The sequence below is a fragment of the Myxocyprinus asiaticus genome, chromosome 1 (genome assembly GCF_019703515.2).
Source record: "Myxocyprinus asiaticus isolate MX2 ecotype Aquarium Trade chromosome 1, UBuf_Myxa_2, whole genome shotgun sequence".
Classification (NCBI taxonomy): Eukaryota; Metazoa; Chordata; class Actinopteri; order Cypriniformes; family Catostomidae; genus Myxocyprinus; species Myxocyprinus asiaticus.
This window is the reverse complement of record NC_059344.1, coordinates 11,734,404-11,753,022: the sequence shown is the minus strand read 5'-3', so window position 1 is coordinate 11,753,022 and position 18,619 is coordinate 11,734,404. Positions and strand designations below refer to the sequence as shown.

At 39.3% G+C, this 18,619-nt stretch overlaps 1 protein-coding gene across 3 annotated transcripts in view; it reads left to right on the top strand.

Moving 5' to 3' along the window:
* LOC127433762 (endophilin-A3-like) overlaps positions 1 to 18,619 on the top strand; it is an 87,411-nt gene that overhangs the window by 25,131 nt on the left and 43,661 nt on the right. The window lies entirely within an intron of this gene.

The following is an 18,619-nucleotide window of genomic DNA, read 5'->3' as shown; positions in this document are numbered from 1 at the left end:
CAATTGAACATTTGTGGAAAGAGCTAAAGATCAAGGTTCACAAAAGGGCCCCCTGGAATCTTCAAGATTTAAAGACAATATGTTTAGAAGAATGGGCCAAAATCACATCTGAATACTGCGGCTGATTAATTTCTTCACACAGGAAGCATCTTGAAGCTGTTCAATACTTATTTCCCCCACTTATATATACATATATACATACACACATACACACATATACATACATATACACACATACACACATACATGTACACTACCGGTCAGAAGTTTTGAAACACTTGACTGAAATGTTTCTCATGATCTTAAAAATCTTTTGATCTGAAGGCGTATGCTTAAATGTTTGAAATTAGTTTTGTAGACAAAAATATAATAATAAAAAAAAAGTTTTTGAAATTGATGACTTGGACCAAATAATAAAGAAAAGCAGCCAATAAGTGCCCAGCATAGATGGGAACTCCTTCAGTACTGTTTAAAAAGCATCCCAGGGTGATACCTCAAGAATTTGGTTGAGAAAATGTCAAGAGGTCTGCAAATTCTAGGCAAAGGGTGACTACTTTGAAGATGCTAAAATATAACACAGTTTTGATTATTTTGGATTTTGTTCTTCTTCCTGCCCAGTAGGGGGCGGTATACATAAAGAATGTAAATCACCAAAAACACAAGAAGAAGAAACTTAAAGTTAAAGATGAGGCTGACTGAGCAGGGAGGAGAATTTATAGTAAATAAGGACTTTTTGGAGCTTCAAAATTTTGGCACCTGTTCAATTGCATTGTATGGACCAGAAGAGATGAGAAATTCTTCTAAAAATCTTAATTTGTGTTCTGCAGAAGAAAAAAGGCATAAATATCTGGGATGGCATAAGGATGAGTAAATGATGAGAAAATTTTAATTTTTGGGTGAACTATTCCTTTAAAACAACCAAAGGTGGTTTGATAATTAATTTGTTTATAACTAATCACTGCACTGGAGAACTGCATTGCCAGCAAGGTGGAGAGGATGCAAACATTAACTGTTCGAATGGTTAGAAAAATGTTCCAAAGTCAAATTTATTGAAGTTTGCCATGGAAAGCGATACTTACTAAAGTTCAGTACTATTTTACACTGAGTGGAAAGTTCTCATTCATATTATAGATTTCAAAAACTATCGGCAGATTAATCTGCTATTGGTCTGTTTCCCCACCTTAGTTATCGGTATCGGCAAAACACACTATCGGTCGACCTCTATTGTTATTTTGTGCTGAAATGTTAAAGTCAAAGTGAAATGCAGTTTACAACCCATTTTAATGCTGTAATCTGATGTATTTTCAAGTGATTATGAATATTCAACAAGAAAAAAAGTAGGGTGGGATTTATCCAATGGGATTTGATTGGATTGTAAAAAGTGGGTGTTACATACCGCTTGAAAAGTAAGAGGGATTTGTAATGTCAGCTGAAAAGAAAAGTTGTTTGAGAGATGGAGCAATTGATTGTGCTTTGAAACATTACATAGACAAAAAAATAAAAATAAAATAAAGTTTAATTTGGGAATACCCTGTTGAATCGTGCACAATAAGACCAGGAACCAGCAGTAAAAAAGTAAATGGGGTCAGTTTTGATTTCATGATGCTGACTTGATGTTAACCACACATTGATACAGTTGAAGTGACAAGTTTACATACACTTAGGTGAAGTCATTAAAACTAATTTTTTTTAACCGCTCCACTGATTTCATATTAGCATGACATGAGTAATTTTTCCAATAATTGTTTTCAGACAGATTATTTCACATTTAATAGACTATATCACAATTTTCTAAAGTGCAAATTTCTGTTCTCTCAAGGTTTCTCAAACAAGCTCATTTAGCAGTACAATTCAAAATCAGTACTGCCATATCAGGCTAATTTCCTATTTGTGTTATGGCTAAATTTACCCTGACCTAGTTGAATACTATGAGTGGAATTTCGAGGAAGCCACAGTGACTGACTCTTGAGTAAAACCATATTGCAGGGTGACACCAGCTGTTCTTTTAATGAGAATTTCCCTGTAACTGGTGGTTTCTATATAGTTTTTCATTATAATTTGTATAGTGTTTATGGATAGAGTTGTTTTTGGGAATCTGTTATTGTTTGTACTACAAAATTAGAGCAACATCCAATATGTCCCATCACAAGATTTTAACCTCCATATTGTCTTAAGAACTGCACCTTCCTTTTGTTCTTCGGGTCATTTTTGACCCATACTGAAAACCGTTCAAATTGCAAATATTCTTGATTACTGTACTACGGCACTAAAGACCCCCCTTAACAAAAATCTGTTAGCCCAAAGTGTATAATGACTGGGGAAAAAAGTATATTAGTAAGAATATTAATGAATTAACATAATTTTTTATAGATTTGAAAATAAATAAATAAAAAGTTTAAAAACTTGGAAAACATTGGCAAAGGATGTCTCAACATATGTGTATTTCATTCATTTTGGCATTTTATATTATCTCAATAATATTACAACAATTTCTGATTTATTCTGCTTGTAGAAAATCAGCAATGTACATTTTGGAGTATAACTTTAGGACATGCCAATTTCACGAACAAATCTCTACTGCCTGTTCAAAGCGGTTAAAAATACTCAATCTGCATGTGGTTGTGTGTGTGGACGTTTTAGAGAAAATAATGTAATTTGTAGGGAAAGATGCAGTACCCAATGAAACAGGTAGGGAAGATGGAGAACAGTATTGGGCTAGGGGCTAAATTTGAGAAAATGTGAAATAATTTTAGGTAAATTTGATTAATATATGGACAAAAATCTATTTATTTAAAGCAACTATATAACATCCATAAAGTCAGATGGTGATAGGGCACAACTGTTTTTTCTCCAGACAGGTCAAATTTGACCTGTTAAGTCAATGGAAAGAACAATTACTTTTAAATCTTTTTTTTTTTCTTTACTTAATTATATACAAAAATATATATATTTATTTTTTAATTTTGTTTGTTTTGATGGTCTTGACAAAGCCACAACATTTTGATCCAGTACCAAAAACGATGCAGAATTTATAACGTATTCTTTACATGTGCCGGGTCAAAAATGACCCTAAGACAATAGGAGAGTTAAAAGGAAGCATGTCAACACAGAAAAGAAAACTGTTAGGGTTTTTAAAAATAATTTGTTCAGTAATTTTCCACTGTTTTTTTCTCCAGTTTTTCAGTAAGTATCCATTATGTAGCAGAACTGAGCTATTAAATGCAGTCTTTTTTTTAAATCTCTTTTTAAAATTCTCAAACTAAACATTTCAAAACCATTTTTCTATGTCTGATGTTGCCATTCAACATGAAGGGCGGCCTGTAAATGTGCTGTGCACATTTCACATTTTTACATTGTGATCTTTGATGTTTCTTTTCATCCTTCACTCTTTATATGTGTGTAATGGCCTTACATAAACAACACAGCAGTAGTACTGCCTGAAAAAACATCAGGAATATTATCTGTTTGGTATCCGCTCACTATAGTGAGATGGCCAGCCTACATCAGCAATACACAATTCAAAGGGTCAGGTCAAATCTATTGATGTTTATTAGACAGGAAAACATTTTGCTGATGTTTTTCTGTATTAAAACGCAGAGAAACCGTGATATTTTTTTCGGTCCCTACAAAATAAAACAGAAATACATTAGTAGACCAAAGACTGCAGTTTGCATCAAGCTTTATCCCTGCTTAAGATACAGAGACAACTGTAAGTAAACCATTCATAGGTTGATTCTCCTGTGTCTCTGTTGCTAGAAAACATTGCTCTGTTTGTTTAATCATCCTGACCACCCCAACATAACAACAATCTACAAGAGAACAGTGGCGATGAAAACACTGATTCCACAAATCTAAAAAAATATTTGAAGGGCCCATCACCCCACCCAACATGGGGAACTAGACACCCACATCCACGGCTCATTACCGTCAATCAGAGGTGGGTAGTAATGCGCTACATTTACTCCGTTACATTTACTTGAGTAACTTTATGGGAACAATTTTCTTTTAGAGTAGGTTTAAAAGTGGGTACTTCTTACTCTCAATCAAGTAAATTACTAATGATTTTTTTTTTACTTTTACTTCTTTACAATGGGTGGCGTTACTGTCGTTACATTACTGGGTTTAATTTTAATTAATGTGTAATTTATTGAGAGATTATTGAATGGGACTTTTACGAGAGCGGAAGTTCACACAGCTGCTTGTGCTGAGCCGCTGTCACAGACTGTCACTCAGTCACTGCAGCAGCATCAAACTCTTCAAAGTGAAACACTTTCTTCGCTCTGCACAGTGAAAGTTATAGTTTCATCATGCAGTGCCTTCATTTAACACCAGGACAAGCTGATATTTCAAGATTAAAATCACAGCTCCAATTTAAGTCAGCACGCTGAGGTAAGTTTTGGCTCTAATCCTAAAGCAGGCTTTTCTGTGTAATGAGATGGTCATTTTCAGGGTGATAATGTAACTGGGCTCTTATGACATCAATTTTTAAGTGTACATTTTTAAATCAGTGCAGCAATATATCAGTGTGCTTTGTCCCACGTCCCGCATGTGATAAGCAGTATTTATGCATTTACTCCGCACCCTCGTGGGGGTACTGGAAACTATCGCTGCTACTTCAGGCAGATTAACTGTATAAATCCATGTAAACATCCAAGTTAATCACTGCCATTTGCGTGATTGACAACTGGAGCACGAACAGACAGCATTTCTGCATGTGCACAGCAAGGTGCGTGGGGCACGCGCATGAGGTGCGGGCGCGAGGTGATCGTATAGTGAAGAGAGTAGCTGTGTCCTCAATCGTTCACTCATTCACTACTTCCTATCTAGCGAATGGCAGTTAGTGCACTATATATCAGCAGTAAGTGAACGAAATGAGTGAATTCGTACGTGAGTGTCGGAGCTCTGGGGCTGTCGCAGAAACAACGTCACATATGAAATTTTCAAATACTTGGGCCTTACTTGTTATTCTTATTAAATAATATATTAATACAATAAATCTTCATTCTGTTTGTCATTTTTAATATATACTGTGTGTTTATATAAAGAGTAAACACATTTGATCAAATAAAGAGTACATTTTAAAATGTATCTGTATGTTTTGCCTCTCTATATATTATTATGTTATTTTAATCAAGTAATGATTTGTCAAAAAGTAATTTAATACATTCAGAATGAAATAAAACATTGCAGGAGTGAAGGAAGTAGTAAACTCCCAGCTCGTACGTCTTCCCCGTAGTGGGAAATTAACCATTGTCGAGTGTACATCGAATGTACACTTGAAATTAGAGTGCATTGTGGGTAAGAATGAGTGAACAAATGTAGGGAACGAATGGCTCACTCAGAATTCAGACACTACTACGAAATAGTGCACTATATAGTGGATAGGGGGCGGTTTCAGACACAGCGAGTGTTCCATGACCGGAGTTGGTGCCCTGCGTAGGCTGCGTACTCTGCATTTAGAAAGCAGCGGTACTGCTGTACAGAACTAATGATCTAAATACTTATGATACTGAAAACTGCAACTACACTGAAATAAGAATCCGCACAGGACTTTAAAAGCTATGAAATAGTGAAAGGAGGCATTAATAAAGCATGATCTTGCTTTGGTTTATATTTCAGCATTATATATAATGTCCTTGTGGTACATTTTCACGTTTTCACTGTAATAATTACTAGAAATGTTTCCAAACCTCACTTCTTATTGACAAATTCATCCAGATCTGACAAGAGCCCTTAAAGGGATAGTTCACCCAAAAATTACAATTATCATTATTTACTCACCCTCTTGTCACCCCAGATGTGTATGACTTTCTTTCAGAATTTCCATTAATAATAATAATAATTCTGTAGTACATGTTCAATGTGTATTATGTAATGGAATATAGGGGAGTAAACGTCTATTATGTCATTTGTGAAAGTAACGAGTTACTCACTACTTGAGTACTCTTTTAATTGGATACTTTTTTACTCTTACTCAAGTAATTATTTATGTTAGTACTTTTACTTGAGTACAGTTTTTGGCTACTCTACCCACCTCTGTCATCAATCAAGTGTCTAAGTATAAATGTGACTGTGGCAAACATTACCAGATTAGAATTTAACACTAGGGGTTCTATTTTCGTGACCGCGCTAGGCACAGTGCAATGTGCAATGACCGTGCTCTTCATCTTATCCAATTTTCATAAGAGCGCTAATTCTAAGCTCAATTTGTTGCCAGTGCAAAGTACAAATTGCCGTGGATGAGAGTGCTAGCGCTATCTGTCAGTGTATGCACGTAAACTGTGAATGAATTGTATGTAAATGAAGTGGCGCAAAGCGCAATTTGCTTTTTTCCTGAGAAATTGGTCATTGCACTAAGACGTCTAAGAAGCACATCTAATCTCGTGTTCTGTAGGCAGGAGGAAACACAACATCCTTTGTAGTATTTCATAGCTAAACACCAAAGCACTAGAACGATGGCAGACCAAACGGGAGAGACAGCATAGCGAGGACGTAGTTACTGTGCAAAATATTGTAAGACACAACTGGTCCATATTTCTATTATTCTAATGAATTACATACAGCCCATTTACACAACCAAATTGTTATAAATAGGTTGTATTCATTTATTTTGACATCGCTTGACAGGTAATGGAATATATAATAGGATGCAGACCGGAGAAAAACCATCTTAAATTGCAGTTGAAAAACTAGCATGTGAACAAATTACTTAAGCCCAAAGTATACTTCGATTTTGATGTGAATGCTCAGTGTCTGTGTGCAGTCGAACGTGAGCCTGTCAAAGTACTGTATACTCCATATGACTGTGCGTGCATTCACAGGTGTTTGACACATGCATGTAACAATTTCTGAGACACTGGACTATTTCTCTTCAGGAGTTTAGACCCATAAAGATGTCTTTATAGTCCTTCAAATCAAATCAAATCAAATCAAATCACTTTATTGTCACACAGCCATATACACAAGTGCAATGGTGTGTGAAATTCTTGGGTGCAGTTCCGATCAACATAGCAGTCGTGACAGTGATGAGACATACGCCAATCTACAATAAACATCAAATTAACACAACACAATTTAAACATCTGTTATACATAATTAAACTCGACTTAAAACATCAAATTAACACAGCACAATTTAAACATCTGTTATACATAATTAAACTCGACTTAAAACATCAAATTAACACAGCACAATTTAAACATCTGTTATACATAATTACACAACTTAAAACATCAAATTAACACAACACAATTTAAACATCTGTTATACACAATTACACTCAACAATATACAATAATAACATACATTGCACAGTATACAATATGCTGTTTTTGTTTTTTGTTTTTTTTTTGTTTTTTACTATATAGATACTATATAGATACACATTATTCAATAAAAATTAAAATATATATGAAAAAAGTATATATATATAGAATGTACAGTATTGTACTGTATTGACATTCAGGCTGTCGGTTGATAGTCAGTTGTTAAGAGAGACATAATATAATGACAGTAATATAATTTATGACAGTCCGGTGTGAGATAAAAGAGTAATAAAGTGCAGGGATGATGTATTTTGATCGTGGGAGATCAAGAGTTCAGAAGTCTGATTGCTTGGGGGAAGAAGCTATCATGGAGTCGGCTGGTGCGTGTCCTGATGCTGCGATACCGCCTACCTGATGGTAGCAGTGAGAACAGCCCATGGCTCGGGTGGCTGGAGTCTCTGATGATCCTCCGAGCTTTTTTCACACACCGCCTTGTATATATTTCCTGGAGGGAGGGAAGCTCACCTCCGATGATGTGTTTGGCAGTTCGCACCACCCTTTGCAGTGCTTTGCGGTTGTGGGCAGTGCTATTGCCGTACCAGGCGGAGATGCAGCCAGTCAGGATGCTCTCCACAGTGCAGGTGTAGAACCGTGTGAGGATGTGGCGGTTCATTCCAAACTTCCTCAGCCGTCTCAGGAAGAAAAGGCGCTGATGAGCCTTCTTCACAACGACTTCAGTGTGGACGGACCATGTGAGTTCCTCAGTGATGTGGACACCCAGGAACTTGAAGCTGCTGACTCTCTCCACTGGTGCCCCATTGATGGTGATGGGACTGTGTTCTCTGTCTTTTCTTCTGAAGTCCACCACAAGCTCCTTTGTCTTACTGACGTTGAGGGAGAGGTTGTGCTCCTGACACCAGTGTGTCAGAGTGTGCACCTCCTCTCTGTAGGCTGTTTCATCATTGTCAGTGATCAGACCTACCACCGTCGTGTCATCAGCAAACTTAATGATGGCATTGGAGTTATGTGTTGCCACACAGTCATGTGTGTACAGGGAATACAGTAGTGGGCTGAGAACACAGCCCTGCGGGGCTCCAGTGTTGAGGGTCAGTGATGAGGAGATGTTGCTGCCTATTCTAACCACCTGGCGTCTGCTTGACAGGAAGTCCAGGATCCAGCTGCACAGCGAGCTGTTTAAGCCCAGAGCCCGGAGTTTCTCATCTAGCTTGGAGGGCACTATGGTGTTGAATGCTGAGCTGTAGTCTACAAACAGCATTCTCACATAAGTGTTCTTTTTTTCCAGGTGGGAGAGAGCAGTGTGTATTGTAGATGCAATGGCATCATCAGTGGAGCGGTTGTTACGGTAAGCAAACTGCAGCGGGTCAAGATTGAGTGGTAATACAGAGCAGATGTAATCTCTGATTAGTCTCTCAAAACATTTGCTGATGATGGGGGTCAGAGCAACAGGACGCCAGTCATTTAAACAAGTTATTTTCGATTGTTTTGGAACAGGCACAATGGTGGATGTTTTAAAGCATGTGGGGACTACAGACAAAGAGAGGGAGAGGTTGAAAATGTCCGTAAAAACACCAGCCAGCTGGTTCGCGCACGCTCTGATGACGCGGCCCGGAATGCCGTCTGGACCCGCGGCTTTGCGGATATTCACCCGTCGGAATGATCGGGTTACATCCGCTACAGAGACGGAGAGTGAACTAACCTCTGTAGCTTCGGCCGTGAGAGCTCTCTCCGCGAGGGCGGTGTTATTTCCCTCGAAACGAGCATAAAAAGTATTTAGCTCATCTGGGAGAGAGGCAGCGGTGTTCATGGCAGAGTTTTTATTCCCTTTAAAGTCCGTGATGATGTTAATTCCCTGCCACATGCTTCTAGAGTTGGTGGTGTTAAACTGTCCTTCAATCTTACTCCTGTACTGGCGTTTTGCTGTTTTGATAGTTTTTCGGAGGGCATAACTGGCTTGTTTATGCTCCTCCGCGTTCCCGGAATTAAAAGCGGAGGTCCGCACATTAAGTGCTGCGCGAACATCGCTGTTGATCCACGGCTTCTGATTCGGATAGATTTGCACAGTTCTGGTCGGAATCACTTCCTCTACACACGTTCTGATGAAGCACATTACGCTATCAGCGTAAAGCTCGATGTCGTCATCAGAGGCGGACCGGAACATCTCCCAGTCCGTGCGATCAAAACAGTCTTGTAGCGTAGAGTCTGATTGGTCCGACCAGCACTGGATCGTTCTGAGGGTGGGTGCTTCCTGTTTCAGTTTCTGCCTGTAAGCGGGCAGAAGCAGAATGGAAGAGTGGTCCGATTTTCCAAATGGTGGGCGGGGGAGGGATTTGTAGCCATCCCGGAACGGAGAGTAGCAATGGTCCAAAACCCGGTCCCCTCGTGTGTTGAAACTAATGTGCTGGTGATATTTTGGTGCGACTGATTTTAAACTGGCTTTATTAAAGTCCCCGGTCACAATGAACGCGGCCTCAGGGTGCGCGGTTTCCTGCTCACTTATACTCCCATACAGTTCCTTGAGTGCCCGGTCTGTGTCGGCTTGTGGGGGGATGTACACAGCAGTGATAATGACCGCTGTGAATTCCCTCGGTAGCCAGAATGGTCGACACAGAAGCATAAGAAATTCCAGATCAGGAGAACAGAAAGACTTGATAGAATGTATGTTCCTCTGATCGCACCAGGATTTGTTGATCATAAAACATACACCACCTCCTCTAGTTTTACCTGAGAGGTCTTTCGCTCTGTCCGCTCGGAGCATGGAGAACCCCGCGGGTTCAATGGCTGAGTCTGGAATCTCCGCAGACATCCAAGTTTCCGTAAGGCAGATAACGCAGCAGTCCCTCGTCTCTCGTTGGAAAGAGATCCGCGCTTTCAGCTCGCAGAGCTTGTTATCCAGAGACTGAACATTTGCCAGTAGAATAGTGGGTAGCGGGGGTCGATTTGCGCGGCGTCTTACTCTGATGAGAACGCCGGCTCTGTTTCCCCTTTTCCTCCTGCGTTTCCGCGGCCGTGCTGCCCAGACAAAGGGCTCCGCTTGCGTGTTTGTAAACAGCGGGTCGGCATTGAGGAATGTGAAGTCCGGTTTACGGTGTGAGATCGCTGAGCCAATGTCCAAAAGTGTTTGTCTGTCGTAGACAATAAGGCAGGCAACATCCAAGACAAGAAACATAAGAATTGTAAACAAAACAAACAAACCATTGCTAAGTTGTGTCGGAGCTCGCAACGCAGCAGCCATACTCGGCGCCATCTTGAGTCCAATGTCGAGTCCTTCAGACTCGAGTTATATAAATGCAGGTATCTCCTGACCCCCTCACACACGCACTCTTGACGTGCACATCCACTGTTGTTGTTTTTACCTTTATCTCCTGATGTTTACCGGCAGTTACATTTTCTTCTAGCGCTTCATAGTGACAACAATGGCTCAAATTAGTGTTGCCACCTTGTAGACACACTAATTAGTGCAAATAATTACAGACGCGGTTAGAAATATCGGGATGCGCATGTTTAGTGATCGCGCACTCTGCTGATGACGAGATTTCCGTCACACGTCCAGTATCGTCTGAGTGAAGTATACTTCGGGCTTTAAGGGGAATGTGTTTTAAGCTTTTACTATCATAGTGTATAAAATGAACAAAACAAAAAGACCATTAAATAATTAATCACAATTATTTGTTTGACTTGATCAGGATTTTTACACTTGATTTACATTCTGTTGAGGTAAAAGCATAGTTGCCAATTTTTTTTGGCTGACGAAAATAATGTGATTTGTTTAATTACACTTAATGTGACAAAAAACAAACAAACAAATCGAGACGTAAGATTCAAACAGCTCCTGAATGAAAGAAATCTGAATAAACAGCCCTTCCAGGAATGCATTTAGCAAATGTTAAGATTACAAGTCTAAAGGAAACCTAATTTGTAAGTGGCTTTAGAAAAAAAACCTTCCGCTTAATGAAATGAATATATGTAAAGGTCATGTCCTATTTTAAGGTCCAATTTTAATCAGCCTTAACTATTAGCAATTAATGATCTTTTGAAAGGTTTTTAGTGGAGGATGTTGGTCATTTAACTTTCCATTTCCACCACAACATTGTTGGTTTGCATTTGTAAAATAACATGTTGCATTCAGGCCCATATAGTTCATTACATTTTAAATATTAATTTGTGTTGATTTGTTGCCCTGCTCAGCTTCTTATTACATTGCACAGTATCCAGTTTGCAATATGCGTAGGTTTTAATCTATATTCTGTTCTGTTCATTTATTTATGTTCTGTGTGTGTTTGTATCAGAGAAGCTGAATGTGTAGGAGGACTGTGCTGTTGAGTGCAGCACGTGGTGCAAAGAGGACCGTATTTGACCTGTAAAGCTAAGGATGCATTTTATTTTATTATACTAAATACTGCTTAGCAGAAATCTTCTGTCTCCATATCTCATCTGGCCACATATCATAACAGGAGACTGTCAGCAATGATGCTATTCTGACCGCCCTGTGCTCGTGTTACTCAACATTATTTAAAAGCAGCTTCCTTATTCCTTAACTGCAACTGAAATCATAAGTTATTAAATGTAATTATTAAAACCGTCAGTATTTTTGGGTTATTTGAACATTGCAACATAACAACAAGCTCAATACTGATAATTCACCATTGTTGATAATTCATTGTTGCACAGAGTCAACATGATCAAGTATTTTTTTTTTTTTGTATGAATATAGTACTCACTTCTCTTGTAAGATACAAAGAAATAGATATCCTGTGATAGTAAACTTAAATAGATATGAAATAATTATAAAAAATATAGACACTTACATACCTCAGGTTTTGATAGACCCTATACACTTTTGGTACTTAAACCAGTATAAAAATTTTTTTTTGCAGTTTTGCCATTTTCTTTTTGTGTCACACTATTTATGAGATATATTGAGGGATACTAAAGATGTGTGGGCACAACTCCAAAAAAATGGATGAGGTTCAGGGGGTGGAATGAGGTCCCGGGTCTCTAAACACCCAAAGTATGCATTTAAGGGTTAAATATTTTTTTTAAGGCAGTGGTTTTCGACAGATTTAGCATTGGACATCAAGTGGCGACCCAGCACACACAGCATTCATATGTATAACTAACTGTGGAAATACAATGTCCTTCTTGCTACCAGGAAATTGATTTTGTATTTGCTAGCATCCACTTCCACATGTATTTAAGGTTACTGGGTCAAGCATTTGTCATATCTGCATGAAACTACAAATGTCCTTGTAATAATCTGTAAGTTTATTAAAATGAAAAATCTCATGAAAAAATGTAATGCAAGAAGAGTATTTGTCCCCTTAAACCTTAAATGCATGGTCATTTTCCCAAACACTCTTACATATTCAGGTCTTTAGAGACCTGGCACTTACAGTTGAAGTCAGAAGTTTACATAAACCTTAGCCAAATACATTTAAACTCAGTTTTTCCCAATTCCTGACATTTAATCATAGAAAACATTCCCTGTCTTAGGTCAGTTAGGATCACTATTTTAAGAATGTGAAATGTCAGAATAATAGTAGAGAGAATGATTTATTTCAGCTTTTATTCTTTCATCACATTCCCAGTGGGTCAGAAGTTTACATACACTTTGTTAGTATTTGGTAGCATTGCCTTTAAATTGACAGGGGTCAAACGTTTTGGGTAGCCTTCCAAAAGCTTCTCACAATAAATTGCTGGAATTTTGGCCCATTACTCCAGACAGAACTGGTGTAACTGAGTCAGGTTTGTAGGCCTCCTTGCTTGCACACGCTTTTTCAGTTCTGCCCAAAATTTTTCTATTGAATTGAGGTCAGGGCTTTGTGATGGCCACTCCAATACCTTGACTTTGTTGTCCTTAAGCCATTTTGCCACTACTTTGGAGGTATGCTTGGGGTCATTGTCCATTTGGAAGACCCACATGTCTTGAGATGTTGCTTCAATATATCCACATAATTTTCCTTCCTCATGATGTCATCTATTTTGTGAAGTGCACCAGTCCCTCCTGCTGCAAAGCACCCCCACAACATGATGCTGCCACCCCCATGCTTCATGGTTGGGATGGTGTTCTTCGGCTTGCAAGCCTCACCCTTTTTCCTCCAAACATAACGATGGTCATTATGGCCAAACAGATTTTGTTTCATCAGACCAGAGGACATTTCTCCAAAAAGTAAGATCTTTGTCCCCATGTGCACTTGCAAACTGTAGTCTGGCTTTTTTATGACAGTTTTGGAGAAGTGGCTTTTTCATTGTTGAGCAGCCTTTCAGGTTATGTCGATATAGGATTCGTTTTACTGTGGATATAGATACTTGTCTACCTGTTTCCTCCAGCATCTTCACAAGGTCCTTTGCTGTTGTTCTGGGATTGATTTGCACTTTTTGTACCAAACTACGTTCATCTCTAGGAGACAGAATGCGTCTCTTTGCTAAGCGGAATGATGGCTGTGTCCCATGGTGTTTATACTTGCATGGAAATTGCTCCCAAGGATGGCCCAGACTTGCGGAGTTCAACAATTTTTTTTTTCTGAAGTCTTTTTATTTAGATTTCTTTAGATTTTCTCATGATGTCAAGCAAAGAGGCACTGAGTTTGATGGTAGGCCTTAAAATAGGCGCAGTTAACTTAGTGTATGTAAACTTCTGACCCACTGGAATTGTGATATAGTCTGTTAAAAGTGGAACAATCTGTCTGTAAACAATTGTTGGAAAAGTTACTTGAGTCATGCACAAAGCAGATGTCCTAAACGACTTGCCAAAACTATAGTTTGCTAATATTCAATCTGTTGAGTGGTTAAAAATGAGTTTTAATGACTTCAACTCAGACTTCAAATGTATATCTACCAAAAATAGATGTACAAAATGCCCTGATAGTGAATTTCTTTTAACATATTTTTATAATTAGAAAACAATAAAAATAAAATATATTTTGATATATTTTGATGTTTTATTTTTCATAAATTAAAGAGAAAATGCAACAAATCAAGACAAATCAAGAACAGGATTTAATTTTACACTGAAATTTAATAAGATGCAACTGGCTGTCAAACACATATTGAGCTACTCATAACACATAATCTACACATGTGTAATGTATGTATAAATTATGTGTTGCTTATGTGTATCTTATGTGAATTTTCTCAGGCACTTGTTGAGTCGAAATAGATTCACAACTTAAAGAATTTTAGTAGTACACCCAAATGACAATAGTCATATCATACTGTTCATGTTTTGTACTTGCTATAAGTCTACTTCGATGTTTCTTCGTCAAATAGCAATGTCAAATGTAAATCAAGTCAATCACTGAAACAACAGTGCTACCTTGAATAAGAAATTGCATGTGTATCATGTGTGTATATGCATATAAAATACTGATAATTCACCATTGTTGATAATTTATTGTTGCGCAGAAAGTCAACGTGATGCACTGGACATCAAGTAGCAACCCAGCACAGTCAGGGGTGCATTAACGCACAGGCTTACACGGGCTGAAACCCAGGGGCCCACAACTTCATGGGGCCCAGTTTGCATCGTCTGTCACCCCATTTTCCCATTCATGTTCGCGGGAGGAGTGCGTCTAAATGCTTTCAGCGTGAGATGCATTTGTTGATATGGAGACGGTGTGCAACTGTTAAAGGTGGCCGTGTAATGCATGTTCAACGCACAGCAGTTCCAATTTTTTTTTTTTTTTTTTCTGTTTGGTAAAGTTAGAAACATGAGAAGAAAACTTTCTTGGCAAATGTTATATACAGTATATTGGAAAGGCAAACACTTTTTATCTGTGCCGGGTCAAAACTGACCCTAAGACAAAAGAAGATTTAAAAGGAACTATGTCATCACAGAAAAGAAAACTGTTAGGGTTTTTAAAAGCTATTTGTTAAATAAAGGTAAACACTCAGTTAGCTGATTTGGGCTGCATTTCCCAACAGCATCACAAGCTTAAGTTGACTGAAGAGACCATTGGCCAATGGTTTCTACGAACTACTTGGAATACGTGTGATGCACAAGTAAATTGATGTTTTCATCTGATTGCAGAGTTTAGGATACATATAAACAGTGCAATAAGAATCTGCAGTCAGATTGAATTGTTTCGGATTCTGTGCATGTAAACATAGCTAATGCAACAGTATAAAAAGTATTGTTACATTAAAATTAAAAGCACTATAGATGTTATATAATGGGGTACCAATTTCACCCCCACAACATAGCTTGTGAAGCTTTTATTTTCTCCAGTGAGTCACCTTCAGGAGTATGAAATACTTGAGTAAGTATACTTTGTTACTGTACTTAAGTAGGCCAAATATTTTGGGGAACTTGTGCTTTAAAACAAAATACTTAATCGTACATTTTACTCCCTACAATTTCATTTAGACTTTGTACATATTCTATTGGTCATCATGTTGTAAAATGTTCCTTTTTTAAAAAATATAAACTACCGGTCAAAACTTTTGAAACACTTGACTGAAATGTTTCTCATGATCTTAAAAATCTTTTGATCTGAAGGCATATGCTTAAATGTTTGAAATTAGTTTTGTAGACAAAAATATAATTGTGCCACCATATTAATTTATTTCATTATAAAACTAAAATGTAACAAAAAATAAAAAAATAAAAAGTTTTTGAAATTGATGACTTGGACCAAATAATAAAGAAAAGCAGCCAATAAGTGCCCAACATATAGATGGGAACTCCTTCAATACTGTTTAAAAAGCATCCCAGGGTGATACCTCAAGAAGTTGGTTGAGAAAATGTCAAGAGTATATGTCTGCAAATTTTAGGCAAAGTGTGGCCACTTTTAAGATGCTAAAATATAACACAGTTTTGATTTATTTTGGATTTTGTTTAGTCACAACATAATTCCCAGAGTTCCATTTATGTTATTCCATAGTTTTGATGACTTTACTATTATTCCAAAAAAAAAAAAAAAAAAAACAGTTATAAGAAAAAATGAGTAAGTGTTTCAAAACTTTTGACCGGTATTGTATATGTATTTGTCTGTCTTATTGAACAACGAATATATTTGCATTCCCAAGAATTTTACTTATTTTCCTTATTTAAAACAGCCAATAAAACTGATTTCAGTGTGTAATGCAATTGACTCATGTAACTGTATTTATCATGTTTTCATCCATGTATCGTGAAGAGATGTTTCTTCAGTCACCACAACACTGAATCTGTTTTAATTAACTCTTTCTTGAAAGTAACTTGACTGAATATGGTTGATGATCAGGCTTTAAATAACTACATCACTACAAGTCAAACAACTATAAAATCAAATGCTGAATTTAAAATAACAATTTCAGGAAAAATGTTGGTTTCAGTTTAACATCTGAGCATTACAAAGCAGTGTTTCCCTCAGGATTTTGTGTGACTGTGGTGGGTGGACCTCAGACCCTCTGGGGGTGTCCGGGGGCATGCTCCCCCATAAGAACGTTTGGTACATTTTAAAGTTAAATGCATCAATCTGGTGCACACTGAGAGCAAAATTAAGAGGCTAGGTCTATGAAGAACTTTGTGCTCTTGTAAACAATTTTGTGCTCTAGTAGTAATTTAATCATAAACACATTGTTTGTATAGATATGAATGGTGATGACATGGCAAAAAAGTCACACCCACAAAGCATGGTAAACGAGAAAGAGTTAAAACAGTAGTGTTACTTCAACTTGATTAGTTAACATTACAAATAGCCTAATGTTACATGATGAGCACACTTGCTCCTCAGATGCTGAAAATAGTTATGTTGTCAGATCAGCTGGCAATAACGTTAACATTCGATAATTAGCTAACGTTAGCTTGCTAGATATAACGTTACATACATTATACATTGTTTTTCACGACAAGCAGGCAGATATGTCAGTCAACAGAAGCGAGGTTCCCTATCTGTCACTCACTCGACGTTGGTGTCGATGTAGTGACACTAGGGGTCACTCTTGGGAGCCCGAGACACCTCTGGTCTTTGATAAAAGGCCAATGAAAATTGGCGAGTGGTATTTGCATGCCACTCCCCCGAACATACGGGTATAAAAGGAGCTGGTATGCAACCACTCATTCAGATTTTCTCTTCGGAGCCGAACGGTAATGCTCGCTGAGCTGAATACTACTGTTCATTCACCTGCTGGATCTGACGGCGCATTTCAGCGGCTTCTCCCTCCTCTGCACTGGTGCACTGCAGAGAACGCCCCTGGGCGCTTCGGCAGAAAAACTAGAGAGTATATTTTCTGAAAGAGCATTTTTCCCCTCTAAAAGAGTATATATTTCTCTAAAAGAGCGCACACACGGAACGTCTTTTTAAAGACGCGTCTTTTTAAAGATGCTTTTCCGATTGTGTGTTATTCCTGGTTGTGCTCGTTATCTCTCGCCTTCTAACGGTCACGATCACTGTCTTTCGTGTCTGGGCACTGCTCACGCGGAGACAGCGTTCGTGGATGGTCACGTTCTCATTGCGAGAATATGTCCATGGCAACGTTGCGGTTGCGGCTCGCCTTCGTAAGAAAGCGAGCCACCCCAGAGGCTCCCGCCTCGGTCCTTTTACCCACGGGTTTGAGGCCAGCACGGCTAGCACTGGGGGCGATTTGGGGACCCCAATGGGACCGCCTCCGCTGGGTATCCCCCCGCGGACCTCCCATTCCCCAGCACGCTCGTCTGCCCCGATCGGGCTTCCGGGTGAGTCCGCCGGCTCGTCTCACGGCGAGTTCGACCTCTTATTCGGAGCCCGCGAAAGTGATGAGCTCTTGAGCGCAGCATCGGCGAGCGGGCTCGTCCAGTCGGAAGCCTCAGCTGGGCTCCTCCCTTCGGGGTCGATCGCCCAGTCACAGGCTGACGCGGAGATGAAGACATGCTTTCCCGGACAGCCACGAGCGTCGGTTAGAGTGGATTTCACCGCTCTTCCCTGAACCCTCGCGGCTCTGTGATTGGTTCCTGGGCTCGCGGCGCCGCTCAAAGCCACGCCCCGCCCCGTTCCTTTCTTCCCGGAAGTGCATGAAGAGCTGACAAGGTCGCGGGAGGCACCTTTTACTGCCCGGTCCCGATCTTTTCAGCTTCCCCGCTCTCACTACCCTCGATGGTGGGGCGGCCAAGGGTTATTCGGCAATCCCCCGGTGGATAAAGGCGCTCGCGGTGCACCTATGCCCGCAGAGCGCCGCCACCTGGCGTGGGTGCCCAAAGCCCCCGTCCAAGGCCTGTAGGTTTACGTCGTCTCTGACTGTCAAAGCCTACGGCGCTGCTGGACAAGCCGCCTCCGCCCTGCACGCCATGGCTCTCCTGCAAGTCCGCCAAGGCGCTAAAGGAACTGCACGAGGGTAGTTCCGCCCCGAGATTGATGCAGGAACTGCGTTCGGCGACCG